We start from the raw sequence: 25,452 nt of genomic DNA on the forward strand, positions 1-25,452 counted from the left end.
GTATAGACGATGAGTAAAAAATATGGATAGAAAATAAATAAATAATAGTGGGGACAAAGGGTAAAATAAGTTGGCTAGATTGAAATACTAGTGGTCAACTAGAGGGAGGGATAAGAGGTATCCCTCTTTTTTTCTTTTTCCTTTTTATTTCTTTTTCTGGAGTGATGCAAATGTTCTAAAAAAAAATGATCATGATAAATACACAACTATGTGATGATATTGTGAGCCACTGATTATACACCATGTATGGAATGTATGTGTGTGAAGATTTCTCAATAAAAACATTTTTAAAAAAAGAATGCATAACTGTCAAATGCTGGTGCCATCCTTCCATAGGGAGGAAGACATCATGTCACACTCTCTCAGGCAGTGCCCTGGAGGCCAGGAGTGAAATATTCCAAAGCATGGCCCACACCTCAAGGAGGGAGCCTCACAGACTCCTTCCCTCTACTGCAGAATGAGGAGGTTGCACCACATAAAAGCAAAGATCCTTTGGTTCCAAAATTCTCTGAATCCAATGTAGCATTATACAGCTTGATGTCCTAATAACTTCATGCTTGGAATCTAAAGTCAAGCAAATCCCAACCACCGTCCAAACGTTGAGCACATCAAGAATTGTATCATTTCAAAGGTTGGGGCAAAGAAGAGGAAACTGCAGACTGTGCTTCTGCCACTTGGAGACACCCCACCGCAACTTTAGTAGGTCAAAAGTGAGAAGTAGGGTTGAATTACACAAATTTGGCTATGTGAAGTTTTCAAAAATAAAGGCTTTGTGTACACTATGCTCACCTGGGACCTCCAAAGTTCCCCCAAATTAACTCCTTCTTTAACCCCTACACGGAGGAGGAGGGGGTAGGAAGGTGATCTATGCATCTCTCTCACTTAGCCGACATTCTAACAGCACAGTGAAGCACCTGTCTACACCACTTGAAATTGAGTTAAGGCCCAGAGCATCTCAGGGGCATCCTGCAAGATTCAGAGACCACAAACCACACTCGGACCCCCAGCTCCAGACCATCACGGTCTCATACGAGACTCCTCCATCAGAGGTAGAAAGACCTGGGATGGGAAGAGGGCAAGAAAGAGACAAGGAGAAAAGGCCAAAAGGCCACTAAAGGGACACACGAAAAAAAAATAGGCTGTAAACTTGATATCTATGTTAAACTTCCTGAACTTAATTAGCACACTTAAGGTGGTTACCTAAGCAAATATTCTTGTTCTTAGGAAATGCACAGAGAAGTACTGGGTATTCAAGGAGCATGATGCATACAATTTACTCTCAAATGTTAGAAAATTGCTAAATAGAGATGGATAGATGGATGGATGGATGGATGGATGGATGATGGATGGATGGATGGATGGATGATGGATGGATGGATGGATGATGGATGGATGGATGGATGGATGATGGACGGATGGATGGATGATGGACGGAGAGACTATGGATGGAATGATAGCAAATATGGTAAAATGTTGAAATTGGTAGGCTCAGGGTATCTGGATTAGAAGTATGTAGAATTCTCTATTTGGATTTTATATTATTTTTGCAACTCTCTTGTAAAGAAAAAAAGAAAAATTGAAGACTGGCCACCAGCACTTGGATACACTTGTTTTGCCTACTGTCAACAACCAGGCTGGCACAGGCTCAGCACAGCCACTGAGATGGTCTCTTTTGACACCAGCAGGAACCCCAGTAGGTTAGCATAGCTATCCCTATTCTCAGAGTGGGAAATGAGGATTCAGAAGGACCTCGTGGTGCACCTGGGATTTCACAATTAAGATGCTGCAGCAGCATCTTCCACCATCAAGAATCTGGAATCTTTCCAATTCCCCAGCTTTCTAATTTCTCCCATATCTGCTCTCTTTCCAAGTCCCCCAGCCACAGGATGCAATGTATCCTGCTGTAGTCTGTCCTTAGAAAGTTGATCAGTGAGGTAAAGAGGCCTTTTCTCGGGGAGTGTGTGTGTGTGTGTGTGTGGGGGGGGGGTTACTGCTCAAAAGCAAAGAATAATGTAATCAACCCATCACTTCTATAAGAGGCTTCTGATATCTGGCATGTTCTGAAATCCCCCAAGGGGAGAGAAGGGGAAAAAAAAGGACCCCCTCATCCACTGGGACAGAATTCCACCTCAGGAACTCAGGAAGCTGGAGAATCCCCGTCCCCCAAACCCCACCTGAAGCTAGAGGGGCCCCAATGCTTTCCAAAACACCAAATTTGCCGAGACAGTGAGTCAGGGAGAAGCAATTTCTGAGTGAGTCTTTATGTAAAAGTAAAGAATATACCTATACTTGGGGCTCACAAATCCAAGCTCCCCTTTATACACCAAAGGACAGTTCATGGCTTAAGTGTGATAGAGAAACTCCACTAAGAGTTAATTAAGGAAGGGCCCTGGCCTGTGAGAAACCCAGTACTTCCTCTGTGCATTTCCTAAGAATAAGAATATTTGCTTAGGTAACCACCGTAAGTGTGCTAATCAAGTTCAGGAAATTTAACATAGATATAAAGTTTACAGCCTTTTTTTTTTTTCACGTGTCCCTTTAGTGGCCTTTTGGGCCTTTTCTCGTCCGTTATTAGATCCAGCACAGGGGACTGTATTGCTTTTAGTTACCGTGTCTCTTTGTTGCCCTCTTCCCATTCTAGGTCTTTCTACCTCTGATGGAGTCGCGTGGGAGACCAGTGACGGTCTGGAGCTGGGGGTCCGAGTGTGGTCTGTGGTCTCTGAGATCTTGCAGGATGCCTCTGCAAGTCCTAACCCTGTAGAAGAAGTGTAAGCAATGTCCTCTCTCTCCTGGGAGACACAAACCTAAAGATTTGTGATGCAAACTCATCTTCTCTTGGCAATTTTCTAAAAGAGAGCTGCCCTTTCACGGTTCTCAGAAGACTGGCCCAGGCTGTGTGCTCCCAGGACACTGCTGATCTCACTGGCCTATGTGGGCGTGATAAAATTCAAGTCCTCAATGAACTGAGCTCCGAGAGAGAAGTAGAAGCACGAGGCGCTTGCTTTGCTCTTTTCTGTTTTCCAGGGTCATCCAACAAAAATCTCCCCTTACCCTGGCTGCTGTGGCCAGGTCCACATCTCCTCCCCCTGCATCCCCTTTGGCATGTGTTTATGCTCACTGCTGCCTTCAATGCCTAAAGGTGCTGGGAGAAAAGAAGGGGAAGGGGACAAAGTAAAGCTAGAATGTGTGGTTAGGGTTCAGACTTGGAGAATGGGAGGAGAGAATTGTGGGACCTTGTGTTGTTCTGAAGTTGCTGCTCTTTAAAAGCATTTCTTCCAGCAGGGGTCTGGGTTCCAATTCTGGTTTTCTGAGAATGGTTCTGTAACTGTGATGATGGCACGAGGCCTCCAGGGTTATCAGTCTCTTTCCTGATAAAATGGTAGCTTCAGATCAGATACCTCTAGCGGCCATCCCACCCCTGGAATCCATGAGTCCATGAGGAAAAACAGTGTTGGCCATCAGATAAGGACTCAAGATGAACTGACCAAAGGGCGTCTTGCTCAATATGTACTTTTTAAAATTATTACCACCTATTTTTAAATTATAATTTATTATTTATTTGTAATTATTTGAGACAGATACAGCCACAGCAATTTGGAAGCTATGGGAAATGAGCCCAAGTGATCAAATTCTCAGGAGAGGAGGATGATCCTCGAAGGGCCAGTAGATTTTGTGGACTTACATTTTATTAAAAGAGATGCTAATAGTGAGTTATACACAGGGGTGGGGAAACAAAGGCTTGAAGTCAAAGAGACCTTTCCTTGGGAGAAACTGGTCTAGCCTCATGTCAAAGACCATGGGCTCTGGCAAAAGACAGTCTGGTTCAAGTTCAGGCTCTGCCACCTCGAACCCTGTGACCTTGCGAAAGGCCCTTCACCCCGGTTTCCTCCTATCTTTCCAGCACAAGTGACGGCAGTCCCTCCCCCACCACAGGGCCATGAATCGATGTAGGATCTTAGCAAAATGCTCGCCAGGGAATAGCAGCTGCTAATACAGTAATATCAGCCTCACTGCACTCTGCAGTGGGCCATTCTAATCTGCCGGCATAGCTGCTAAGAGCAGAGAGGGCCTTCCGGAATATTTGGTGGTGGTAGCCTATCTACAGGAGGAAAATGCTTTTTGCCATTTTTAATAGTGGAAGGCGGACCTGTTAGAAGGAAGGCCTGCAGTTTGGCCAGACTCTCCGTTGAGGATGGTCCAGCTGGTCTGACAGCAGATGCCGGGGACGGCCAAGCACATCCATATATCAGAGGGAGAGGAGAGTAGGAAGCCCAGGAATCCTGGCAAGAGCAGACCAGGGATTACTCTGAGCAAAAAGGCCACTGGAAATTCCCCATTGGGGAACGCGCCAAAGAACATTTTCAGAACAGGGAGGTCCAGGGTTCATCAGAGCCGCTTGCTTTGCTGCAATGTAAACACCCCTCTTTCCTAGCACCTGGACATGAGCAAACACACACACACGCATTCAGTACAATGCCCGGTAGCTTCTACTACAAATGCGAGAGGGGGCTTGGGGGAAAATGAAGGGGGCAGGGCCACCACTCACTCTGCAACAAAACTTTGCAGGAAATCCCTCCTAACACTCTTAGGGAGAACTTTACAGAGTGGCAGGGCGGGAGTGGTGCTCCAGCTCATTGGATGAGCCTCTCGATTGATCTGGAATCTGGGAGGTCCCAGCCTACACGTGGATGACAGTTCTGAGCGAGCTGTTAATCAATGAGAGCCAAACTCTAGTAGGGGTCTGTTTTCTTACCTATGTCACGCTGACTGATTATTCTGAAAAATCAAAAGATTTTGAAACCTCCCAGCACGGTAATAGAATGTGAAACCAGGCAGACCTGGGTATAATTATGAATTCCCCCATCCGCCAGCTGTATAATATTGGGACAGAAAAGTAAGAAGCCTCAGTTGATTCATCTGCCAAACAGGAGTACATTGTCCTCCTTGCAAAGTTCCTCAGTTCCTCCAAAGGATAGGAACAAAACGTGAGAGCTGCTTGCTCAATGCTAAGGATCTGATAGCTATTATTTATTACAGATGTTCCATTAGCCTCTTCCATCTTTTTTTGTATATTACATTACTGTGGGTACATCAAGATTAAACTGCACATCTCCTTCTAGGGGAAACCACCGGGCAGTGTTTAGCAAATCCAAGCACAGGATCAAGGGATGAGGGTCCCCACTGTACGGACAGGGTCTGGAGAGCTCAGGTCAGGGGCAGGCTGAGGCTGACGAATGCTGGGACACAAAGAAACAATGGCAAGTCCCAATGGGTGTCATGAAACAATGCTATAATCACACAGACAAGGAACCTCTGTTTGATCACAGCCAGAAACAGGAGCTCCCTGCCCAGGCTGTCCTGAGAGGATCTGTCTTCTGGGCTGACCTCCCTTCTGTCCCTCCTGGCCAGCAGCCTGGGTCTGTCCCATGTTGCTTCATAGAAAAGTCAAGTCATTTGGTTTTGCCCTTTAAGTATTTGATAATAGCTGTCAAATTTCTCCAAGTCTCTTCTCTCCCAGGTAACACATGCCCCACCTATATTTCAGGTGTCTGCTTCATGACAGGTGTCCACCGATTGATTCAATATTGTTCTAGTTATTGATCTGATTAGCAGCTCAGCAATACCTGGTGCTAGACAAATCCTTTGGGTCTTGCCCTCTAGCAGGGCTCTGTTTTCTTACCCCTGGAACTGAACTTTAACTCTCCCAATTCTATGTGATGGATTTCCTTACCCCCTCCCCCTTCCCTCTCCATGGGACAGCAACAGCTAAATAACTTGCCCAAAATCAGGTATCACGGACTGGCAGTCAGAATTTGAACCATGTCGAGCTCACTCAAAACCCTTGCAAACATTCTGTGCTGCCTCAAAATCTAGATCCCAGTCTATGCTTTTCTTTTAATAGGATACCAGGTATTATTTAGTGGACATTTAGCTTCAATCATTTTAAAAGGAAAAGGTATAGTCAGTGTATCACAGAAGGTAAGTATCCTGGAGATCTTTCCGCAAAATGTGATGTAGATTAACTAGAAACTCCATTTCACAGAAAACATCTCCATCCCACTTCAAGACCAAGGCATTGATTGAAGGCCAAAAAAGTCTGTGTCTTGATAGATGCTCTAATTTTTCGATAACCATCTTTAATCGGCACATTACTCACTTCCCATAGGCCTCTGTGAAAAGGGATTCTGAAAAAAATCAAATGCAAGGCTACCTGCTTTGCCTCTGCCCCTGCAGGTGGGGAAAACGGATTCAGATTGTACCCAGGTCACAGAGCAGGTAAGGAGCGCAGTTGGGGTTGGAACCCCAGCCCGCCTTCAGATAACCTTGCCCCATACCCACCAACCCTGGGAGGCTGTGACTGCAGGCACAGTCCAGATACTCGGTCAAGGGCTGGCCATGTGGGCTCCTTTCCAGCACCCCCAGGCTCACTCTCCTGGAAACTGAGGCCACCTTCCCAATATCTGTCACGAAAACTTTGACGCCTCCAATCCAGGCCTTACCTCAATTTTCCCTCGTCTGGGCTCAAAGGCAGGCAAAAGGCCCACACGTTTTCCTTCCAACCAGACTGGGTTTTCAGAAGTCCAGGCCCATTTGGGACTCATAGCTCTGCAGGCCTCCCTGCTGGGAGGACAAAGCCAATGTGTGGCTGTGAAGGGCTTCCAGAAGGCCAAAACCCAGCCACGAGAAGATGTACTCAGCTGTCCACCTAGTCCACATCACTCAGAACCACTAGGACTGAAGGAACAGAGAGGCCTGGCACACGCACCATGCTAGAAACCTTGGCCTTCAGCAACCACAGGCCTGTAAAGTGGAAGGGTTTGAATCTGGCCCCAGAGCTCAGGAGCTGTGTAACCTTTGGCAGGTGGCATGCCCTCCCTGTGCCTTGTAGGCTGTGTCTGTACAATGGGGTTAACAACTGCAGTAGCTTCCTTCAGAAGGCTGGCTTGGGGGTTAAAACAGCAAAGACCTGTCAAACAGGTAGAACAGTGCCTGGCACAGAGTCAGCCCATCATTAGCACCTAGGACAACACATTCTTTGGCAAACTCACTCAACCATCAGAGTCATGGGAAAACGAGAAAAGAAGAATAACTGCCTTAGAAAGAATCAACCCAGTGAGCAGGTGACTCCAGTGTTTGTCAACAGGAGAGAAAAGACCCTGTCACAGGGCAAGGAAAGCCTTGCTTCATCCCTGACACTGGAGAGGTATTTATGACATACCCACGGTGTGCCTGCACCAGGTATGAATCCTACAGGAGGAAAAGAATGCAAAATCCACACACAAGTAGGCAAACCAAGCCTAATGTCTGGGGTTAATGCTAGTGATGTGTTCCAAATGGGACATCCTTTGCTGATGTGCAGGTGCTCTGAAGTGAGGGGCAGGTACTCAGCCTGGCCTATGCAGCCTTGGGTAAGCCAACCCTGCCCCCACCTGCTCATCTTGGGCCCCCCTCACTCCTCTCTATTCCTGCATCACAGCCTCCTTTTAGTTACCCCAGCACACTGTACCCTCCTGCCCCAGGGCCTTTGCATATACAGTCTATGGCCCAGGATGCCCTCCACCTACATATCCTAGCTTCACCCAATTAATTCCTAGGAATCCCTGAGCTCTGAGTTCAATGTCATCTCCCCAGCAAAGCATCACCTGCCTTACCTGAGTCAATTTGGCCCTTTTTTGGTCTCATTCTATCTTGGTCTTCTTTATTGCACTTACGACCAACTGCACTGAATTAACTGTATGAATTCATTCTTTAAGCTCTGTATCTCCTCTCTCTCTCCATGAACATAATGGCAGAGGGGCTCTCTGCCTGCTTCCCAGCCTCATTTAGCACTTAACCAATGGTCTGTAAAATAAAGGAAGGAATAAATGAAAGAAAGTAACAAAGGAAAATAGATGGCATAACTCCAAAATGTCTAAGGAGTTATCAGGCCACTTCACAAGACATGAGAATACCACTTCTACATGTCAGTTACAAATGTTGAATTAGCTCTATTCTTAGGATAACAAAAGTAAATGTGCCCAAGTTACCTTAACAGACTTATCTCAAGATTAGGATGAAAAGCAATACTATCGTTTCGCAAAGTCACAGTATGTGGAATAAATAAAACCAGGACTCTCATTTAGGAACCAATTGTCAAAGGAACAGTGACTTGGTCATGCATTTCACTTTAGAAAACTCAGTAAATCCTAGCAGTACATAGTTATAAAATACAGACCGAGTTGCACTCAGTTTCCTGTAACCCGCCAGGTAGTAGCAATGATAGCATATGTTCTTACAAATGCTCTCTCATATCATCCTTCAGAACTACTCTGTGAAGAAGCTTTCATTGTCACTGTCCCCCTCTAAAGAGAAGGAAGCAGAAGCAGACGTGTTAAGAACAACCCACCAGGGTACACGGGTAGCTCAGTAGTTAGAATGCCAGCCTTCCATGCGGGAGACCCGGGTTCAATTCCCAGACCATGCACCCAAAAATAAAAAAATAACACCCCACCAACAGGTCACTGAAAGAGGAAGCAGACCACAACGCCACCCCAGCCCTAGTTAAAGGGCGATCAACCATCCAGGCTTATCTCCAATTCAAGCTCACCCCAGGGACAGCTAGCTAGGGTTAAAAGGAGGCAATCAGGATCCTGGAAACAGAAGCAGATTAAACATCGGTGCCAGGGCTGTGCACTCCACCCCCTCCCATTTTGGGGTGAAAGGTAAGGAGAGAAAGAACTCTTGTAGCTGTCATGCCAGGAATCTTGGCAAAGACCTGCAGATGTAGAACGAACACAGCTTCCCCAGAGGAGCTGAAAAACCCTAACCCCCTCTCTGTGAACCATTCCCTAAAAGTGAGTCAAAGGGACAATTGTGTGCCAGAGCCACATCTACCAGGAAGCAGGGTTATGCCCAGGTTTGGAGAGCTACAGAAACCGCAGCTGCTGGGGTCTTGGCCGGGGAGGGGGCAATTACACAGATTAAGCCGAAACACTTCTGCACCTTTTGTTTTTGTTTCCCCCAGGCAAAGGGAGGAAAATAAGGTTTAAAACTTTTTGCAAAGGCAACACCCAGCCCCATCCAAGGGAGGATGGACCATGAAGGCATTTATCTGTTTGCTCACTCATTCATTAGCTGCCGGCAGATGGGGTGTAGGTGTCAGTGCACAGCTTGGGGGATCCTAGGGCTTGGGTTCGAAGCCAGCTCTACTACCTCACTAGCTGTCAGATTTTGGGAAATTACCCCTCTTCTCTGTGACTCAGTTTCCACACTCAGAAAGTGGTGTTCAGAACAGCATCGTTGGGAGAATTAAATGAGGAAAGCCTTGTCAAGGGCTGACCACAGCATGTGGCACTTATTAACTAAATAAACAGTAGCTATTTATTCAAGAACTTTATGTGTGTGCATGTATTAGGTACCTGAAATGCATTTGTTCCTCAAGGCCACACTAAACCCAGTCAAAGCCAGCATGACTCCCCCAGTTTTAGGTGAATAAAGAAGACTCAGAGTGGTGAAGTATTATCTCCCCAAAGTCATAAAGCTGGTTACACAGTGTTCCCTTCCAGAATGAGAATTTTAGAAGAAAACCAATTCTCAGGATTGCCCAAGTTAGCTTTTTTTTTAATGCCCTTAAACAAGAACACCAACCTTCAGGAACTGCCAGATAAAACACACCAGACCGGGGGTGGGAAATGCAACTACCTAACGGCATTTTGCAATCACACTCAACTAAGGGAAATGGTCCACTCAGACTCAGATGAGGTCTGTTTATTTTAACCAAATATTCCGAGAATTCTGCCCAGCAAGCCGGGAGACCCAGCTGATTTACAAACCATATGGAATCAGGAGGGGTTAACCCAATCACGGTGAATGATGAAAACAAGCAAGGGGGAAGGTGAGCATCAACCTGGGAAAGAGACAGAAGAACTGAACTTTTCTGTAACATTTGTGAAGCGCCCCCTTTCTGGCTCTTCCCCAGCCAACATCCCCCCAAGGGCTAGCAGAACAGACAGACCTTGGGGGCATGGCCAGCTGGCCCCAAGGGGAACTAGCAAAGAATCCCACAAAATGTCTGCAGCACCAAGGCAGGGTCCGTGAAACTTGGGGCACCTCTTCATTGCAAAGCGATGGGGACAGAAGCAAACTGAGGGGAGGCTCAGAGACAGAACGCACGTGTCACAGAGCCGGGTCCAGCTCAGATTCCAGCCAACCGCCCCACACGTGGACTCTGGAACTTACTGTGCTGGAGAAGGTAGGTGGCGTGGGCAGGGCCTCCTGAAGCAGGGTTTTCTTGAGTTCCTCCCTTACTGCGTTTCTCTTTCCCCTGATTTTAGTCCAATGTGCTCTCCTTCACCAGACAGCCAGTTTAGGAGGAGGTAGGTACAGTCCCGTCAGTGAGAAGAGACCCAGGGAGTGCGGGGAGTTTCAAGGGCAGCACCGCGGACTGTTGGAAGCTGCTCAGGGCACGATAAAGGTGAACACTGCAGTCCTCCGGGCACCCTACAAGGACAATGTTTGCCCAAGGCTAGCAGTGCCAGCCTCTGCCAAGGCTCAGATTAACCAGATGAGCATGCTTCAAAGAGCCATCTGGCCAGGACCTGCCCGCTCTAGAGCAACTGAACCCCACCACGTCTTTGTGTGAAACTGGTGAGAGAGACCACTCTTCTCTCAGATGGAGGGATGGCACTGCCAGTTTGACTTTGCTTCTCCTCTAAGATTTCTCCCCCAAGAACTTCTCCCCCAAGGAGTTCCTGGGAAATGCTGTATCCCCAGAGTAGAAGAGATGCCTGGTTCCTGTCCTCCCTCCTTCCCTTCCCTTCCTTCCCTTTCCCTCCTCTCCTTCATTATTTTCTTCTTTCTTTCTCTCTCTCTTCCCTTCTCTCTCCTTCCTTCGTACATTCTTTACTTGCGACTTTCCTTCCTTCCTTATTTCTCTTTGCTTCCTTCCTTCTCTCTTTCTTTTCGATCTTCCTTTTCTTCTTCCCTTCCTTCCTACTTTCTTCACTTGCTACCTACCTTCCTTCCAGCCTATCTTTCCTTCCTTCCTTTCCTCTTCCCTCCCTTCCTTCCTTTCCTGCTTTTTCCCTTTCCTCCCTATGCTCTCTCCCACTCCCCTTCATTCCTTTCTTTGCTCATTTTTGTTCACCTCATTCCAAGAACAATTTGAAGTGACACATCAAATGAAATCAATATAATTAGCAAAAATTAAAAACAAACACATATACAGTATCAAAAGAAGTGTAGCCAGACCAGAGAGAAAGAAAGGTGCATGCCATACAACACTGTTTAGTTACTAAAATCACTCACTGATCAGGTTCTGAACTTCCTGGAGGCCAAAATTCAGGGAGATCATGCCTAGACACGAGTCTAATCTCTAACAAGGACATCAAAGGTCATCCAAACCAGAGGATGCTGTGATGTCATCCAGTCACGTAACCAGGTCCGAAAGATGGTGGCAGCACTTGATACAGCACAGCCAGGTGCAGGAGGAGCTCAATCTCCTCAGGTGTCAGATCTACCAACTTCAGAGCCTCATCTACCCATACTGCTGAAACTGGTAACTGTTGGATGAATTTCACTACTTAAATGATCAGTTATATCTCTTCAATTGAGAAGTAGATCCTTGCACATTCATTGTATAATTATGCCTTTTAGGTGACACATTCTAGGCACATTTTCTATATTGTTATCAGTTATTTCATAACAAAAAGTATTTACTTGCACAAGAAAGAGAAAGCCAGGGAAGGCAACATGAGAAGGACCTCCTTTTGCCCCTTACAAGCCCAGTCACTCTCACTGGGGTGACTCACACCTCCTTCTGGGCCAAATCAGCCCACTATCCATTGAGAGCATAAGAGGCTCTCAGTTAAAGACCAACGCTCAGCCCTTGGCCAGATTTAGTAGGCTCAGGATGCAGATGCTGCCCACCTACCCACCATCCAAGTGGCAGGTTGTAGGGAGAGTCAGTATGGTCTGGACATTGTGGGAATGGGACTCACCCATCACCTAGCTCAATCCTGGTCAGGAAACTGAGACACCAAACAGGGTCTTCACCTCTTCTGAGCATCAGTTTCCACATGTGTCAAATGGGTTGATAATGTGGTTGATTCCTACTATTTGCAGTAGTGAGGGTCTATAATCACTGAGAAGACTTATCCAGCAAATACTGAACCATTTCCCCCAGAGAAAACACAGGGCTAGGTTCCTGCTAGACTCTGATTACATTTTAGACAGCCAATCAACACATGGCCTGGTTGTGTGTGTGCTTCTGTTCAAGGACACCTGATTTACTACATGATTGATTCATTAACACTGAAATCATGGCCAGCAGCACTCTGACTCATGGCTGAATGAAGCTTCACTAATACACGTATTTTTTCCAAAGGGCACATCAGAGACTTCTTGAGTCTAGAAAACACTGGCCCATACTCCAGCACCATGCATGGGGGCCATTTTAAACAGTAAAAAAAAATCACAACAAAAAGAACCAGATGTGGAAAATGTGGCACTAAACATACTACAAAAAAGGACACTGTTTGAGAGCTGCAACAAGAAGGCAGAGTATCGCCTTGAGTTCAACTGGGAAAGCACACATTGGGCGACTCAAGTTTGTCGCTACTCTACCCATGTTCGTGAAGGACTGTAGGAAAGCGCCATGGATATTGATTTGGGGTTTACAAATACACTTCAACAAGTAGGCGAATTCGCAAACATGGAATCCACAAATAATGAGGACTGACTGTACCAACACCCAAGGACTGCTGTGGAGTCTAGAGACACCACTGAAGCATATATTCCCTGCCTCAAGGGACATATCAGCTCGAAATACAGCATTCACCATTATCAGTTACATCTGGAGGGAGCTGGTTCTAGTCTCGGTTCAGCCACTCACCAGCTGTGATACAACAAAAGCAGAAATGTGATGAGGAGAGGGCTTTGGCTCTGCAGGAAAATCGAGACCCTGAGGAAGAGGTCAGTTCAATTTTTCCTTCACATTACAAAACACACGTCCAGTCCTGGGGAACCAGCATTCTCAAGATACCACCAAGTACATGACAAGGGTGCTGTATAAGTTTGTCAAGTTGCCAGAATGCAATATACCAGAAAAGGAATGGCTTTTATAAAGGGAATTTAATAGGTTACAAGCTTACAGTCCAAGCCTATAAAAATGTCCAAACTAAGGCATGATACCTTAATTCAAGGAAGGCCGATGGGTCAGGAACACCTCTGTCAGCTGGGCAGTCATGTGGCTGGCATTTGCTGGTCCCCTGCTGCTGGGCTCTGCTGCTTTCAGCCTCTGCTCCTGTGGGGGTTCTTCACTTTGCTTTTCCAGGGTACTCACATCTCTTGGCTTCCCTTGGCTCTCTTCAGGTTTTGGCTTGCTTAACATCTCATGGAGACACCTGCTGGACTCCAAGCATCTCCAATATCCATGTCTCTGTTCTCTGTCTGTCAGCTCTGCTCTGAAGTTTCTGTCAGTGTCCTCTCTGTAGACTCTAAGGTTTTTCCAAAATGTTTTCCCCTTTTAATGAAGGACTCCAGAAAACTAATCAAGACCCACCTAGAATAGGTGGAATTACATCTCCATCTAATCAAAAGGTCACACCCACAATTGGGCACGTCACATGTCATAGAGCTAATCTAATCAAAAAGTTTCCATGCTCCGCTATTGAATCAGGATTAAAAGAAACAGCTCCACCACCACAGCTCCATCCATGACCCCACTGGGATTTAAAAAACTAACAAGTACTTATTTTTTTTCTTATACTAAAAGTATTGAAACTTAGAGGGGCCAGCCTCTCCAGAACATTAACTAGTTCCACCTTCCTTTTCCATATTATCAACAGCCCCTTCCAACATGAAAGAGAATGGATATAGTCCAAATACCCTTAAAAACTGGGATACAGATCAAAGGAGGAGGTGCAGTTATCACAGAAAAGGTAGAGTTTAACAAATGAGTATAAGTGAGGAATCCGAATATTGATGCTGTTTTCAGTCTCCAGTGTCTTGGAGCAACTAGAAGGAAAAACAAAATAGTGGAACTGGAACCAATATCAAACTCTGAAATCTGTTCTACAACTAATTGTTGTGATATGCTTTGAAAATTATTATTTTTTGTATATGTGTTATTTTTCACAATAAAAAAGTAAAGTACTAGATGGTAAAGAGTTCAGAAAGTAAAAATATACAAAAACAAAAAAGAAATGAATTATTGTAAGCTCCACCTCTTCACTCCTTCCCATACCCCAAGATAACACTTAGCTATGCAGTATAGACCCTTCCTTTGTTCTGCACATACATATTTAAAAACAGAAGAAATATCCCTATCATTAAAATTTTTTCTACAATGCATTTGTAATAGCTATATGGTGTTCCACTGTCTAGCAGAAACAAAATTACACCTATATCTCAACGTTGTTTGGTCTCCTATTCTTCGTTCTTATAACAGATGCTGTGATAAACAGTCTACAGTTTAAAACCAGCAACATACTTAGCTATTGCCTCAAGGCCAACACCCAGAAGTGTAATAAGCTTTATGATTCATGCCACTAAAACTTCCTCTAGCCCACCTTCCAGAAACAGAAACAGAGGACCTAAATGTGCCCTCTCTGATTTCCAGAACTACACACACACACACACACACACACACACACACACACACACACCTATCAGGGCTACAGAGCAGAGTAAAGGTTCAAAAGGTGAAGAGCTTATTTGATGCATTTTAATTTGAATATATTTGATCCCCTGTGCCATGAAGGATGTATCTTGGCAAAGTTAAAGAGGATTTAAAGCATCTGGGTAGTTACCCAACCTGGGTCCCAAGGAATGAAGACAGAGAAGTGAAAGACATTGCCTCCTTCTCTTCCCAGACATGCAGCCACCCAACCCCTCCCCTTCCTAGGCCAATGCTTATGGCCACAGATTGAATAGATCCGGAAGAAGGCAAAATATTTATCCACTAGAATATAAATCCCATAACAACACAACCCATATCTGACCTCCTATATCCCCAGCATGCAGTCATCTGCCTGACACACATACAAGAGGAGAACTTCAGCAAATAAATATATATAGACCAAATGGATTAAGTGGAGCTGGGATAGGGGGACATTTCCCAAAGTCTGCTCTGTGGGTTTCAACACCACAATCGATCACCTGCTCCCTTCCATATGGAGTCTCCTGATGCATTTTACCATATTAAAGCTCAGAGACAGCTTGTGGTTGTCCGGAAAACAATGCTGCAGGAGAGTTCTGCTGTCTCCAGAATGAGCAAAGGAGCCTGGAAATGTGTTCTTCTTTTAATGCTGCCCACGGCCCCTGCCCTGTCCTCTCCCCAGTTTGTTCTCTCCTCAGTGACGAATGACTGCGTGTCTTGAATAGAGCAAAGCAATGGCACACGGGTTTGGAGGACAAACGGTCTCCTGCCAAGGGCAGCACCTATAACCCCTCAAAAAGCACCTTCCCCTTTCTGGCTATACATTAAAAAAAAAAAAAGGCTGGGGGAAAAACAACCCTGAAAGGGAATCCGGTTAATGCAAATAAGAATATATTATGGAAATTGCAAAAAATTGAAGTAAAAAGAGAAGCAGCAGCAAAGACACAGGATAGTCAGTCACTGTCAGCTCTCCTTCAAGCTAATTTCAATTTTGCAAAAGTTGACCAAGGATCCAATCTAAACCAGGCAGAATAACAGAGAGCTTTCTGAATATCTTATCATTTATTATTCAGTCATTCTCCAAATGCCTGCATGAGATGGTTAATTTACAGAACAAATAACTTCACTAGTAATATTTCCTGCCCTTTTTAAGTGGTCAGAATCATGGTAAACCTTGCATATATGAAAAATAATATAAAGACGCATATTTCCACATTGAGTAAACTTAGAACTTGAGAGAAAGGGAGAGTGTATGTGCACCTAGAATAGTGAAATGTAAGACAGTATAGAAATAAATGTTGGATAGTGAGGGAAGGATGTAAAACCCATTCAAAAGGTTAAACATATGCTGAAATGTGTAAGTGGAAGGATGTGTAACTGGAATACTTTGTGAAGCCCACAAAGAAATGTTGAAACTTTCCTGTTTACTGATTGGAATTAAATTCCATGTTACTCTCCAAGAACCCAAAGGAGGGCATAGGGAAACTACCTATCTGCTGGCTAATCACTAATCACACTCCACTCACCCATACTGAGCGCTCGTAGCCAGCCAGCTGGGCTCAACTCCCCCGGACCCTGTTTCTTTTTACTAAGAATCCTCCAAGTCTGTTCCTGAATCTGTTTCTTTCAGTTATAAATGTACATCATAATGAAATGCTGTATTAAAAATAAAATAGGAGCACAACAAAAAGAGATTCATTGCTGCCATGAACACATACTGTCAATGCTTTCAAGAGACCTGAGAAAAAGCTGAGTCAATAAAGTTCTCTATATGCTTATGCAAAGTTTATGCAAAGGAATTGGAAAAACTCCGGGGGGGAAATCCTAAAGAGTTATATAGACAGATTATTTTGTATGTGTTTTAAAATTTTCATAAGTTTGAGGAAACCCAAACTGGAAATTTGAGAGGATTTGGTATGCTGTAGATTATGCAAAAATACAACAGGGGAACTGACCTTTACTCAAACACAGGTGTGAATCAAAGATAGACAGTTACTCTTACCTGTTTTCAGACAAACCTAAATGCTAAACTGAATCTTTTTCCCCCCCTGGAGTCCACAATTTAACCGATATTTTAATTCATTAACCACCTCCAAATTCTGACCGTTCCAAAAAACAGGTTTTGACTTGAATGTGAAAACAAATAAAGGGCCAGTGGCATGCAAACTGTTTCCTCCTCATTACTGTTATAACCAATCGTAGGAATAACAGCAAGAGTGACATTCATTCAACATTTTTTCCAATCCAGACACAAACACTGAGTTTTATTTGTATTATCTCTCTCGATCCTTACACAACAGCCTTCTGAACTAGAAAGTCTCAACACTCCCATTTTGCAAATAAGGGTGCTGAGAACCCAGCTCGGCCAGGCCAGGCCATGTCCCCAGAGTCACAGAGGCAGTAAGTGGCAGAACTGGGAACCCAGGATTGTCTAAGCCCAGGATCCAAGTTCTCATTCCACCATGGCAGACCACCCACTTTCCCGGTTCTCTAGTATCCCAAAAAACTAAGACCATTCAGCCCTCTGGCAGGGGTCCCCCACCACCACCACATTTGGCCTTTCCTCTACCCCCACACCTCTACTCCACCTCCGGTTTGCAGAAGAATTGCCCACCATAGATTCACAGAGAGCAGGGTACCTTTATCCCTTTATTGGAAACTCAGCATTCACCCGTCTAAGGAGGCAGCCAAAAAGTTGCTCTGTTCTCTGTGATAGCCAGGGAAGGAGGAAAAGGTCATTCTTAGACAATAACTTCACAACAGAGCTGTCAGAGGACTCTTAATCAATACCTAATCAGTTAATGTAATCTATATAAATGTGTAGATTATTCAATCCTTTCTATAACTTAAAGAGAAATCTGAAAAGCGTTCAAATTCCTCTCTCCACATAATAAACCTGCCACTATAACTTCATAATCATAATCAAGGAGACACAGTGCAAGTCATACTTTAAAACTGCAGTAACTGCATTGCTTTATACCAAACATGCCTTTTGATTCTGCAGGAAGCAAAGCCTCAGGGAAGCCTTCCTCCTTAGAAGAAAGTTAGATGACAACTTAATGCCTTGGAAACTATCTCTTAAACACCAGGCTCTCTGCCCAGGTTCCTATTTTCTGCCCGACGATTTCTTCCAATCTGCCAATGTCTTGCACTGAGACTGGAGTATTTTCTAGGGAGAGATTCGGAAGAATATGGCATTGGAATCCATTCTGCAACATGCAGGGCACAAGAGGGCGGAGGCAGCAGAGAAAAGCACACAAATGAGAAGTTCTAAAGTGGGAGGCCCCTTAGCCCAGATGCCCTGGGGAGTGGGATAGAAGGATCAGGGGTGATGGCAGAGTTGTACAGAGAGGGTAGGGTTTGGAAGATGAGCATGCTTGCTGAATCGCTGGATTGATGTTTCCTTTGGTCTCCAGTGTCTTGGAGCAGCTAGGGGTAAAAACCTGGGGTTGTGGAGTTGTGGTCCCTGCCGAACTCTGAAACCTGTTCTACAACTAATTGTTGTGCTGGGCTTTGAAATGTATTGCTCTTTTGTATATATGTTATTTTTCACAAGAAAAGAAAAAAAAGTCGATTGTGATGATAAAAAAAAATACTTATTCTACTCGCCTTCTATATTCTGGAGCAGCTACAAGGAAAAATCTAGATGATGGTATGGTAGCCCATGACAAACTCTGGGATCTGTCCTGCAACTACTTGTTAAAGAGTGCTTTGAAAACTATTGCTTTTTTCTTTCTTTGCTTTGAATATATATTACGTTATACAATAAAAAAAAGTTTTTTTTAAAAAAAGTGGGAGGACCCTTAAAAGTCAGTCACCCAGCGCAGCCCCGTGACCGGAGACTCATCCCATACCCCACGAACCGAACCTGGTCGGCCGCTCCCAGTCCCTATGCTCCAGGTGCCCCCACCCCACCAGCCTCGAGTGCACGTACCTGCCCCTCACACCCACCCCAAGTGCAGCCCAATCCACCTCTCCTGCACCCCTCCCAAGCACTACCTTCCCCTCACTGTTCCCTGCAGAACAGCGCATAAAGGCTGCGGGCACTAACCTTCATACCTAGGCTACCCTTGCCCCCCTGCCCGTAGTGTTGCGCAGTCTCACCCTGCCCTCCCTGAGCTCTGAGCATCCATTTATGGCATTCCCAGGCAGACGCAGGCACACGGGCTCCCAATCACATCATTCAGGTCTGGGAACTGCGCTTTACAGCAGTTCTAGAACCATGCATGTGCACAGCCCTCAGCCACATTTCCAAGCTCTGAGAAAGTGCCAGTCAGCACAGCCAGGTCACATCTGCTGACAATCCACGAAGGCATAACGCTAATCTGCTGCCACAGTGCTACGAATGCGCACAAAGAGCCCCTGTTGCCTTAGACCAGCGCACACCAGTTACACCCCCCAGACCGGTGCACCTGCACTGCCACATCCTCCCTGGCCACTGGGCAGCCACGTTCACAAGCATCAGTGAAACATCTCCAACTTGAGTCTATACCCGCCTTGAAACAAATCACCATACTGAGTGGCCTGACCCTGCTTCCTGCTATACAACCATCCTGCAAACACAAGGCCTTTTAGACTACTGAAAGAAATCAACTCCCATAGTAAATCAGTCAAGATATTTACATGCCATGAAGACAGCAGAAGATCACTAAGCATATATATCACAACGCAGACAGATACAGCACTGCCTGATGACCAAATTAAAACACCAGAGGAGACACAGACGTTGGAATAACTAATCAAAAACGGTCATATGACTCTACTTAATAAAATAACTGGGATAGCAAATGACATAAAGAAGATTAAGAAGACTGCAGAAGGGTGTAAAGAGGAATTTGAAAGAATAAATAAAAAATAGCATAAATCACAGAGATTAAAGACTCTGGAACCAAATAAAAAACATACTAAAGGCACACAACACCAGATTTGAAGAGACAGAAGAAAGAATAAGTGATATAGAAGACAAATAATTGACTCTGAGGACTCAAAACAGCAAATGGCAAAAAAGACAGAAAAAATTGAATGGGAACTCAGGGAAACGAGAGGCAAAACAAAGCTCGCAAATACAAGAATCATTTGTTATCCCTGAAGGAGAAGACAGCACTACAGGCATAGGAAGAGTAGTTGAGGATATAATGGGGGAAAACTTCCCAATCCCCATAAAGGACATAAATATGTAAGTCAAAGAAGCCCAACGAATTCCAAACAGAGTAAATCCAAATAGGCCTTCCCCAAGGCACAGACTAACAGTCTGTCAAATGTTGAAGAGAAGCAGAAAATCCTGAAAGCATCAAGAGAAAAACAATCTACTACATACAAGGAAAACCAAATAAGACTGAGTTCAGACTACTCAACTAGCACCCTGCAGGCGAGAAGGCAGTCGTATGATATATTCAAGATCTTGAAAGAGAAAGACTTCCAGCTAAGAATTCTGTACCTAGCCAAATTGTTCTTCAAAACTGAGGAAGAGATTAAAGTTTTCACAGACAAACAAGTCCTGAAAGAATCTGTGAACAAGAGACTGGTCCTACAAGAAATATAAAGGGAGTTCTGCTGGCTGAAAAAAAAAAGACAGGAGAGAGAGGTCTACAGGAGAGCACAGAACTGAAGAGTACCATTAAGGGTAATTTAAGGAATACAAAGAGAAAGAGGGAAAAGAATATATAGATCTAACAAATAAAATAAAAAAGATAAGGTGGTAGAATCAAGAAACACATTTTCAGTAATAACTTTGAATGTTAACAGACTAAACTTACTAATTAAAAGATACAGATTGGCAGAATGGATTAAGTAACATAATCCAGCTATATGCTGCTTACAAGAGACTCATCTTAGACACAAGGACACAAATAAATTCAGAGTGAAACGACAGAAAAAGATTTTCCACACAAGTTGTAACCAAAAGAAAGCAGGAGTAGCTATACTAATATCGGACAAACTAGATTTGAAATGTAAAGACATCATAAGAGACAAAGAAAGACATTATATACTAATTAAAGGTTCAATTCACCAAGAAGATAAAACAATCATAAATTTTTGTGCTCCAAATCAAGGAGCTCCAAAATACATGAGATAGACATTGGCAAAACTGAAGGGAGTAACAGATGTTTCAACAATAATAGTCGGAAACTTCAGTACACCACTCTCCTCTATAGACAGAACAATCAGACAGAAGATCAACAAAGAAACAGAGAAGTTAAAAACTTGATAAATGAATTGGACCTAAAAGACACATATAGGTCATTGCACACCAAAGCACAAGGATATACATTCATCTCTAGTGCTCATGGAACATTTTCAAGGATAGATCATATGTTGGGGCACAAAACAGGACTTTATAAATTTAGAAAGATTGAAATTATTCAAAGCGCTTTCTCTGATCACAATGGGATGAAGTGGGATCTCCATAACCACTTAAGAATGAGAACATTCACTAATATATAGACATTATACAACACACTCTTAAACAACTAGTGGGTAAAAGAAGAAACTGTTAGAGAAACCAGTATCTATCTGGAGATAAAGGAAAATGAGAATACAGCTTATCAGAATTTATGGGATGCAGCAAAGGGTGTGTTGAGAGGGAAATGTATTGCCCTAAAGGCCTATATTTAAAAAAAAGAAAAAGCAAAAATCAATGATTTAGCAGCACACCTAGAGGAACTTGAGAAAGAGCATCAAACTAATCCCAAAGCAAATAGAAGAAGAGAAATAACAAAGATTAAAGCACAGATAAATGAACGGGAGAACAAAAGAACAATAGAAAGAAACAAACAAAAGGTGGTTCTTTGAGAAAATCAATAAAATTGATAGGCCACTAGCAAGAACTGACAAAGAAAAAAAGAGAGAGGAGGCAAATAAACAAAATCAGGAATGAGAAGGGATGCATTATCACAGAACCTGAAGAAATAAAAGAAATCATAAGAGGATAGTAGGAACAACTATACGCCAATAAATTAGACAGTTTAGATGAAATGGACAAATTCCTGGAGACAGACAAACAAGCTACACTGACTCAAGAAGAAATGAAAGATCTCAACAAACCAACTGCAAGTAAAGAGATTCAATCAGTCATCAAAAATCTTCCTACCAAAGAAAAGCCCAAGGTCAGATGGCTTCACAGGGGAATTTTATTAAACATTCCAGAAAGAACTAACAGCAATCCTGCTCAAACTTTTCCAAAAAATTGAGGAAAAAGGAACTCTACCTAATTCATTTTATGAAGCTAATATCATTTTAATACCAAAACTGGGTAAAGATGCTATAGAAAGGAAAACTACATGCCAATCTCCCTAATGAATATAGATGCAAAAATTCTCAATAAAATATTAGCAAATCGAATCCAACAGTACATTAAAAGAATTATACACCATGGCTAAGTGGGGTTTATACCAGGAATGCAAGGATGGTTCAACATGAGAAAACCAACAAATGTAACAAAGCACATTAACAAATCAAAAGGGAAAAAACATATGATCGTCTTGATTCATACTGAAAAAGCATCTGACAAAATTCAGTATCTTTTTCTGATAAAAACACTCCAAAAAATAGGAATCAAAGGAAACCACCTCAATACGATAAAGGGAATATATGAAAAAACGATAGCCAGCATCATACTCAATGGAGAGAGACTGAAAGCTTTCCCCAAAGATCAGATACAAGACAATGATGCCCACTGTCACCACAATTATTCAATATTGTGCTAGAAGTTCTAGCTAGAGCAAACAGGTAGGACAAAGAAATGAAAGGCATCCAGATTGGAAAGGAAGAAGTAAACTCTTGTTATTTGCAGATGATATGATATTATACTTGGAAGATCTTGAGAAATACACACCAAAGTTACTGGAGCTAATAAATTCAGCAAGGTGGTGGGATATAAAATTAATGTGCAAAAATCAGTAACATTTTTATACACAAACAAAGACCTAGCTGAGAAGTCAGTTAAGCAAAAAATTCCATTCAAAATAGCAGCTAAAAGAACCAAGTATTTAGGAATGAACTGAACTAGGGACATAAAGGACTTGTACAAAGAAAACTATTGGAAAGACATTCCTGCTCATGGATAGGAAGGCTGAATATAGTTAAGATGTCAATTCTCCCCAAATTGATCTACAGATTCAACACAATACCAATCAAAATTCCAACAACCTACTTTGAAGATTTGGAAAAGCTAATGACCAAATTCATCTGGAAGGGAAAGAGACCCTGAATAGCTAAAACCATTTAAAAAAAAAAAAATGAACTGGGAGGATTAACACTCCCTGACTTTAAAACCTACCATAAAGACATAGTGGTCAAAACAGCATGGTACTGGCATGAAGATAGAAGCATTGACCAATGGAATTGCATCCAGAGTTTAGAAATACACCACCAAATTTATGGTCAACTGATATTTGACAAGGCCCCCAAATCCTCTGAAATGGGACAAAAATAGTCTTTTCATAATTGGGCATGGAAGAACTGGATATGAATAGCCAAAAGAATGAAAGAGGACCCCTATCTTACACACTACACAAAATTAACTCAAAGGGAATTAACACCTAAATATAAGAACTAGCACCATAAAGCTTCTAGAAGAAAATGTAGGGAAACCTTTTCAAAACCAAGCAATAAGAGATAGTTTCCTAAACTTTACACCCAAAGCACAAGCAACAAAAGAAAAAATAGATAAATGGGAATTCCTCAAAATCAAACGCTTCTGCACTTCAAAGGACTTTGTCAAAAAGGTGAAGAGGCAGCCAACTCAATGGGAAAAAATATTTGGAAATCACATATTGGACAAAAGGTTTGACTTCCTATAAATACAAAGAAATCATGCAACTCAACAACAAAAGAACAAACAACCCAACTATAAAATGGGCAAAAGAGATGCGTAGGCATTTTTCTGAAGAGCAAACACAGATGGCTCAACAGCACATGAAGAGGTGCTCATTTTCACTGGCTATAAGGAAAATACAGATCAAGACTACAATGAGATACCACCTCACACCTATAAGAATGGCTGCTATTAAACAAACAGGAAATTATAAATGTTGAAGAGGATATGGAGAAACTGGGACACTTATAAGCTGCCGGTGGGAATGTATAATGGTGCAGGCACTATGGAAGTCTGTTTGATGGTTCCTTAGGAAACTAAATATCGAGCTGCCCTATGACCCAGCAATAGCACTACTTGGTATATACCCAGAAGAGCTGAAAGCAATGACACAAACAGACATTTGCACACTGATGTTCACACCAGCATATTCACAATCACCAAAAGATGGAAACAAACCAAATGCCCATCAACAGATAAGAGGATCAAGAAAATGGGGTATATACATATGATGGACTATTATGCAGGAATAAGACAAAATGATGTCCTGAAGCACATGACAAGATGGATGAGTCTTGAGGACACAATGCTCAGTAAAATTAGCCAGACACAAAAGGAGAGACACTGTATGATTCCACTTTTATAACCAGCATAAAGGTATAATCAGAGACTCATAATATAGAATACAGGGGACTTGGGATACATAGAAGCTAGAGATGGGTGAACAGTTAGCTAATGAGGTTGAACTCCAATGCAAGAAAATAGATAGGAGTGAAGGTGGTTCTCTAGTGGGTCTATAAGTAATATTACCATATTCAAGATGAACAAGATTGAAAGGGGTTCTATAGATCTACGTGTCCCACTGATTAACACCAGAAATATGAATTAGTTCTCACAAGAATTACTTCAAAGATATGATTCTTGTACAAAGAGTGTTTAATTCCAGGGTACAGGAGAACTGCTATTGCATGCTATGAGCTATTTTCAAAAGGAAACCATCAGCACTACCACAGCAACAGCAGAGGTAAATAATGTGGGGAGGGTCAAGAGTTAAGAGGAGGTTTAGATTTCCTATTTGGTGAGGGTGTGTTTTTTTTGTTTGTTTTTTTTTTTTTTTACATGGGCAGGCACTGGGAATCAAACCTGGGTCCTCTGGTAAGGCAGGCAAGCGTTCTTGCTACTGAGCCACCGTGGCCTGCCCGGTGAGGGTGTGTTTATTGGTTTTCTTTCTCTTGGGAACAATGAAATTATCTAAAATTAAGAATGTTGATGGACTGTGGACACTGAGCTCTCTGCATGATGCTCGGTGAATGCAGGTGGCTGAAGGATACACTGACGGAGAAGTAGATTGGCGAACAATGGTGTGCATACTTCTGAACAAAAGTTGTGTTACTACAAAAAGGAACAAATTTGTGAGGCATGCAACGATGTGAATGAACAGGTGGGACATTTGGTGAGACAAAATAAGCCAAAAACAAAAGCACAAGAATGGTATGGTCACCTTTAGAAAATGCATATAAGAAAACAGGGGCTAGATTGTAAGCTTTTAGAGCAGACACATTAAGTCTGGAATGGTGATTATTATTTCTGGATTTTGAGAGGCAGTTTTATATATCTAACCTGATATTTAGAGATAAGAATGAAGTTGAACATGTTGGGGCTGAGTAATTCAAAACATAGGGGTAAGGAAGACAGTGTCTATATTATAGAACCACACATACTTTTTAAGACCAGTGGAAGAAAGGTTTATCTGGTCTGGAACTGAAATTTTCCATAGTGCATAATCTAATTCAACCTACCTGTATATAGCTCATTTGAACAACTGAAAGTCAGGGAGCACAGAATAAGAAAGAGGTCCTTTAATCCTGTATAGATTATTGTAATGCCTGGATACATCCTAGAGTATATTACGCAGATAATCAAAAAGTATTGGCATAATACAGCAAGCAAATTCATCACTCTCCCCCTGTCTATGTGGGAAGTGACTCCCAGGGTTGTG

General features: G+C 43.1%; 1 protein-coding gene across 9 annotated transcripts in view; it reads right to left on the reverse strand.

Annotated features, from left to right (window-relative positions):
- The window catches only part of TNS3 (tensin 3), a 434,926-nt gene that overhangs the window by 197,030 nt on the left and 212,444 nt on the right, over positions 1-25,452 (reverse strand). Inside the window, exon 1 of one of the 9 annotated variants that reach the window (XM_077118761.1) lies at positions 10,219-11,146. The exons of the other annotated variants lie outside the window; for them this stretch is intronic. The gene's annotated coding sequence lies outside the window, so the exon portion shown is untranslated. Of the gene's footprint in view, positions 1-10,218; positions 11,147-25,452 lie in introns of those variants that run through there. 9 annotated transcript variants of the gene reach the window in all.

The sequence above is a fragment of the Tamandua tetradactyla genome, chromosome 1 (assembly GCF_023851605.1).
Source record: "Tamandua tetradactyla isolate mTamTet1 chromosome 1, mTamTet1.pri, whole genome shotgun sequence".
In the NCBI taxonomy this organism is placed as follows: Eukaryota; Metazoa; Chordata; class Mammalia; order Pilosa; family Myrmecophagidae; genus Tamandua; species Tamandua tetradactyla.